The 7283-nt window shown below is 33.0% G+C and overlaps 1 pseudogene; it reads right to left on the bottom strand.

Annotated features, from left to right (window-relative positions):
* Positions 1-214: 214 nt before the first annotated feature.
* On the bottom strand, positions 215-332 carry LOC118921556 (U2 spliceosomal RNA; annotated as a pseudogene).
* Positions 333-7283: the final 6951 nt, after the last annotated feature.

The following is a 7283-nucleotide window of genomic DNA, read 5'->3' as shown; positions in this document are numbered from 1 at the left end:
GAAAAAGTTACAGAATTGCCAAGAAGAAGCTATGTATCAGCAAAAAATTATGAAACAAGCCACATTTGTCTTTTTTTAAATAACTAGAAATATGTAGGTAGCTTACAAAACCTAACCAACCATGTCACAGTATTTTATGTCACTCCAAATATTTTACTTAGATCTGTGGATAAAAAAAATATTTTCCTCAGAATTTTATTTTGGCAAATTAATAGAAAAGTATATTAAAATGTTTATGGCAAAGTGTAGCACACTCAAACTTACTTTTAATAGTATTAAACTGATAAGAACATGTACTACACTTGATCTTAGCCAAAAGGCTGAGAAGCGATATATTTTTAATGGTATTATGTGGCAATATTTTCTTCAGTTTATGCCTATAATTTATAATTGCTTAATGATTGTAGTGGAGGAAAAAGGAAAGATGGTGAATTGTTCACTCTGTGCCAGACACTAGGGCAGGTGCCATTCTCTGATATTTTAACTCTTTCATGGATGATCTTAGTCTGTTTTCCGAAGGAGGAAATGAGACCCACAGAGAATATGCAAGCTGACAAGGATGACTAGGTTGATATTTAAAATCTCCATTGATATTTAATGGAGATTATGAATACTTCTTTAAATCAAAGTTATGATCACTTCTATAGAAGTGCCTAGAGGTATGGACAACTTTTATAAACTTCCTATCAAATGTGCTTGTACCTGTCATAGGATTTCCAGAACACTGCATAGAATAATCTGTTATTTATCTTTCTGTATTTTATAAGTGTTATGAAAATCTTTATTGCCTGACATATCATAATTGTTTGGTATATAGTAACATTATTATAGAAACAAAGGAAGAACATTGCAATAGATCACAGAAGCCCAGAGAGTTCACAGAGAGGTTGTGGAAGGGTGATAAAGGGGTAGCTTGGAGGAGGTCTTAAGTTCATCAGGTTGGTGGTTGGTTAGAGGAGTCACCCCAAATATAAAATGTTATTTAAATTATATCAAGCAATAGCCCTCAGTGGTCATGTCAATTTGGAATAATGACAAAGATAAAAGTATAGTAATGCACTGTATTTTTTATATTGTCTATGATTAAAATGTTTATGAATTGTTTCAGTTACCATAGTTTCCTTTTGTAGATATCAATTTTAAAATTTCAAAATTATTTGTTTTAAATATAAAAGATGTATCCATATTTTATATTTAAATGTATCAAAAACCATACCATATATTACTTATTTTATATTTGGACTCTAACTTGGTAGTATGACTTTTTTCCTCTAGTGGAGTACCAGTTGAATTTTTTTTCCTTGTTGAGGAAAGAAACATGCTTTCTTTATCATATTAGGAAAATCTTCCAGAATATGATTTTAGCATACCTAGTCTGTGAAGTTGATTTTACTGTACATTTCCTGAAAATAAAATTCTCTGTCCATTATATTCATCTTCTAGTTACAAATGATTATTTTAAGGATTATTCTAAAATGTCACCCTGGGATTTCTTTTCATTGTATTATTCAGGTCCTCTATCTTTTGTAACCCACGTAATTTTTTTCCTGTTTCCTGTTTATAAAAAATTTCTTTCAGAAGTTAATCACTTGAGCCTTACACATCCAAAAATACTTGAATTTGTTCTCACATATTTTATTGCATTTTGGTTGGGTATTGACTTTTAAATTCAAAATAATTTTCTTTAGTTTATTGTTTTTCTAATGGTTGGTTTGTGTGATAACAGGTCTGATGCAACTCCAGTTCATTTCTTTTGTATATATATATATATATATATATCTTCCTAACTCTGAGAGATGTGAAGATTTACTTATTTTTGGATTTTCTGAAAATTCAGCAATATATAGAAATATATGTCTCATTTAACTCATCACACTTGAGACCAGCTGTCTTGTTCTAAAGACTCAAATTTTCCTGTAATTTGGAAAATATTTTATTGTTTGATGAATTTTCTAACTTACACTTTATCTCTTATCTCTTTCTGAAGCTCCTTTTAACTATATGTGAGTTACTATAACTTTGTTCTCTATTTTTTAACATTTTTTTCTGTTGTGCAGTTTTCTTTTTTGCTCAACATTCTTAGGGATATACTAAATCTCTCGGTCTTTCTCCTGCAATTTTATTATCATATATATATATATATTTTTTTTAAATTGTTGAATATTTAGAAAAATTGTTATGACTTATTCAACTAATAAGATTAAAAATAAACTTTTGAAATATATCATTGAAAACAATAAATTTCCCAAGTGCATTACAAAGGTCTTTACAAATTTGAAGCTACATTTCATACATAATCAATGGTATGATCCATTTTTACATGCTGTTCAATATTTCAAAAGTAACAGAGGTGAACATTTTCATACCACACTACAGAGAAAAGTTATGTATGAGATTTGCCAATGAAAAAGAGATCTTGTGGCAAAAGCATCTCAGAAATGTTACTCTTAGTGACCTAGGTTCTTGAGTTCAGCAGGCTAGATGAGTTAGCAGCAGTCTCCCAAGTTTAACTTGGACAAGGCTTTATTGGGGCATAGGCTTGAACACAAGGGAGACAGCACAAAGGGGGAATCTTTTGACTGGTTCTCCCAGGAGAGGTTGGAGAAGAGTTTTAATGAATTTCTGGAGGGAAAAGGATGACATCTAAACATGTAGTGGTGGAGAAATTAAGGAATTTGGACACAGAGGCACAGTTGGCAGAACATGCTTCCTCATACATCATGTCTCAGTAGCATGTTAAATCTCCACCCCTGGGCTTGATTTTTACTTAGTATTGTAATGGAGGAAAAACTCAGTGAAAGGTCAGCACTGGAGTCTATCTTGGCTTAGACTAGTTTAGCCCTGTTTGTGTGCCCATTAGCAGCAGAATTCTTTCTCTAGATAACATCCTACTCCTGGAAGATGGCTCAACTTTTTTTTATGGAAATAGGAAACATATTTTTCAGTGATTGTGCAGGATCCGAGTTTAGTCCTTACTCTATATAACTTGAGCCCTGCCCTGTCTATCATTATATCTGTAGATACTCACAATTGATATTACAATATTAAGTGTTAAAAGTGTTTCAGTATTTTTTGTTGTTAATGAACATTGTGCAATAATTATGATACTGAATCATTTTTCTATCTTGTTAATATTTCTGATCTACTGGATAGAACAGCTTGAATAATGTTCCCCCAAAATAGTAGTTGTAGAAAGTGCATACAAAGCCAAGTAAAATTGTTTTGCAAGAGTATAAGTGTGATACTGTAAAAGGAAATAGCTAATGATAAAATAAAAGTATTTTGGAATTGAAGGGTTTATTTTTTTTAAGTGTTTTTGAACTTTTTGTCATACTTTCTGGAAGTATTAGGAAAGCAACTTTATCCCATGTTTTAAGAGGTAGGACTTTGTTTCCTTTCTCAGAAAAGGAATATATTTAATGTATTTCATTATGAGCAATAAGATATGACCTTATTTGACAGAGATTAAATATTTAGTTTGAGTCACTTTGTGTCACTGACAACTTAATCAAAGAGCAAGTTGGTAAGTCTCAAAAAGAGAAGCATAGCTGTGCCCTGTGAGACAGTTAAGGATAAGGAAACCATCTTTTTGAACAAGTTGATCTGTAAGTTAAAAATATATATCTATTTACACAAGTAATCAGCAAGTATAGTGTGCACCATTCACTTTTTTCATGAAATAGAGCTCTACAATCATTCATTATCAATAGGTAATAATCTGTTTAGACTCAAAGATACGATCAAGTTTAGTCATATGTGTTGAGTTTTGAATAACACAAACAAGTTACCCCAATTGCCTCAAATTTTTTCAATGAACGTGCAACAGAGTAATCAGAGCAGCATGCATATTTGCATATCTCCATATTTGCCCTTCAGAAAGAAATATATGTTAACATCTCGGATTGTACATTTTTACCTAATTTCCCTTGATGAAATTTTGAATTTTAACAGTGTTAAAATTCACCTGTACATTTTATGAGCTTAATATAGACAGCTTAGAAAGCTTAAGTTGATGTAATTGTTCACTATCACTTATTATAAAATTTATATGTATTTGTTTATAAATCTGTGTTATATGTTGCATTAACCCAACAAGCCAAATGATTTTTATTCTTCATTTTTTGTGGAAAAAATTCAAATTATTTGAAATATTATCATTAGTTACTCACATTTTAATTTAAAGTATTATCGTATAGAAGCAAAAAAGGATCACAGGATATTAATATAACACTACTGATATGGGAAAAATACAGCAGAAAGTAATTTGATATATCAGTAAAGAAAATACATGCCAATTTATAACTACAATTATATTTACTTGCAAAACAACAATATTTACAGGACTCAGAAAGGAAGGTAACAAATAGTTGAAATCATAGTATGTTTTAGTACTCTCATGACTCTAAGAAGATTGTATAGAACATACTAGGAAATAAAACTGGAGGCAAAAAGGTTGACAAATTTCCTGAAAATTTTTGAAAGAAATTTCAAAACAACACCAGGCTGTGATGAGACATCTTGAGAGTGCATCATTAAGACACTGTGACATTGCTTAATTAGCAGAATTTTTTTGGTAGTCCTACATATAAGAGAGATGCGTCTTTAACTGAGAGTGTCTTAGATTTGATCAAGTATGGTAATTTTTATACATTTCACTTCTATGAGTCTCCATTTATTGCTTCCATTTTGTGAATATTTTTGGAATAATAAATTAGTAAATCCAGCATTGATTCAGTATTTTCTCTATAATCTCTGTTTAACTTTGTCTGTCCCCCAAATAATGTATAACTTCAAGTGAAGTACTTTATAAAGAAAATTTTAACCATGTATATAGGCATAAAATAAATTAAGCTATATATAGAAATTTTTTTAAATTTTATTTTATTTTGCTATCATTAATCTACAATTACATGAAGAACATTAAGTTTACTAGGCTCTCCCCTACCCCAAGTCCCCCCCACAAGCCCCATTACAGTCACTGTCCGTCAGCATAGTAAGATGTTGTAGAATCACTACTTGCCTTCTCTATGTTGCAAAGCCCCCCACTTTCCCCCACCCTCCACATTATACATGCTAATCATAAAAACCCCCTTCTTCTTCCCCGCCCTTATCCCTTTCTACCCTCCCATTCTCCCCAGTCTCTTTCCCTTTGGTAACTGTTAGTCCATTCTTGGGTTCTGTGATTCTGCTGCTGTTTTGTTCCTTCAGCTTTTCTTTAGTTCATATGCTCCACAGATAAGTGAAATCATTTGGTACTTGTCTTCCTCTGCTTGGCTTATTTCACTGAGCATAATACCCTCTAGCACCATCCATGTTGTTGCTAATGGTAGGATTTGTTTTCTTCTTATGGCTGAATAATATTCCATTGTGTATATGTACCACATCTTCTTTATCCATTCATCTACTGATGGACACTAGGTTGCTTCCATTTCTTGGCTATTGTAAATAGTTCTGCAATAAACATAGGGGTGCATCTGTCTTTTCAAACTGCAGTGCTGTATCCTTAGGGTTAATTCCTAGGAGTGGAATTCCTGGGTCAAATGGTAAGTCTATTTTGAGCATTTAGAGGAACCTCCATATTGCTTTCCACAATGGTTGAACTAATTTACATTCCCACCAGCAGTGTAGGAGGGTTCCCCTTTCTCCACAACCTCACCAACATTTGTTGTTGTTTGTCTTTTGGATGGTAGACATCCTTACTGGTGTGAGGTGATATCTCATTGTGGTTTTAATTTTCATTTCTCTGATAACTAGCGATGTGGAGCATCTTTTCATGTGTCTGTTGGCCATCTGAATTTCATCTTTGGAGAACTGTCTGTTCAGCTTCTCTGCCCATTTTCTAATTGGACTATTTGCTTTTTGTTTGTTGAGGTGCGTGAGCTCTTTATATATTTTGGAGGTCAAGCCTTTATCTGATCTGTCATTTACGAATATATTCTCCCATAGTGTAGGGTACCTTTTTGTTCTATTGATGGTGTCCTTTGCTGTACAGAAGCTATTCAACTTGATATAGTACCACTTGTTCATTTTTGCTTTTGTTTTCCTTGCCCAGGGAGATATATTCATAAAGAAGCCACTCATGTTTATGCCTAAGAGATTTTTGCCTATGTTTTTTACTTAGAGTTTTATGGTTTCATGACTTACATTCAGGTCTTTGATCCATTTTTTATTTATTTTTGTGTATGGGGTTAGACAGTGATCCAGTTTCATTCTCTTACATGTAGCTGTCCAGTTTTGCCAGCACCATCTGTTGAAGAGACTGTCATTTCCCCCATTGTATGTCCATGGCTCCTTTATCAAATATTAATTGACCATATATGTTTGGGTTAAAGTCTGGAGTCTCTAATCTGTTCCACTGGTCTATGGCTCTATTCCTGTGCCAATACCAAATTGTCTTGATTACTATGGCTTTGTAGTAGAGCTTGAAGTTGGGGAGTGAGATCCTCGCCACTTTATTCTTCTTTCTCAGGATTGCTTTGGCTATTCGGGGTCTTTGGTGTTTCCATATGAATTTTTGAATGATTTAGTAAAGTTCATTCAAGAATGTTGCTGGTAATTTGATAGGGATTGCATTGAATCTGTATATTGCTTTGGGCAGAATGGCCATTTTGATGATATTAATTCTTCCTAGCCAGGAACATGGGATGAGTTTCCATTTGTTAGTGTCCTCTTTAATTTTTCTTAAGAATGTCTTATAGTTTTCAGGGTATAGGTCTTTCACTTCTTTGCTTAGGTTTATTCCTAGGTATTTTATTCTTTTTGATGTAATTGGGAATGGAGTTGTTTTCCTGATTTCTCTTTCTATTGGCTCATTGTTAGTGTATAGGAAAGCCACAGATTTCTGTGAGTTAATTTTGTATCCTGCAACTTTACAGTATTCCGATATCAGTTCTCGTAGTTTTGGAGTGGAGTTTTCAGGGTTTTTTATGTACAATATCATGTCATCTGCAAATAGTGACAGTTTAACTTCTTCTTTACCAGTCTGGATTCCTTGTATTTCTTTGTTTTGTCTAATTGCCGTGGCTAGGACCTCCAGTACTATGTTAAATAACAGTGGGGAGAGTGGGCATCCCTGTCTTGTTCCCTATCTCAGAGGAAAAGCTTTTAGCTTCTCGCTGTTCAGTATGATGTTTACTGTGGGTTTATCATTTATGGCCTTTATTATGTTGAGGTACTTGCCCTCTATACCCATTTGGTGAGAGTTTTTATCATGAATGGATGTTGAATTTTGTCGAATGCTTTTTCAGCATCTATGGAGATGATCATGTGGTTTTTGTCCTTCT

Source organism: Manis pentadactyla, chromosome 5 (genome assembly GCF_030020395.1).
Source record: "Manis pentadactyla isolate mManPen7 chromosome 5, mManPen7.hap1, whole genome shotgun sequence".
Classification (NCBI taxonomy): Eukaryota; Metazoa; Chordata; class Mammalia; order Pholidota; family Manidae; genus Manis; species Manis pentadactyla.
The sequence above is the reverse complement of the archived record's forward strand: the minus strand, read 5'-3'. Positions and strand labels throughout refer to the sequence as shown.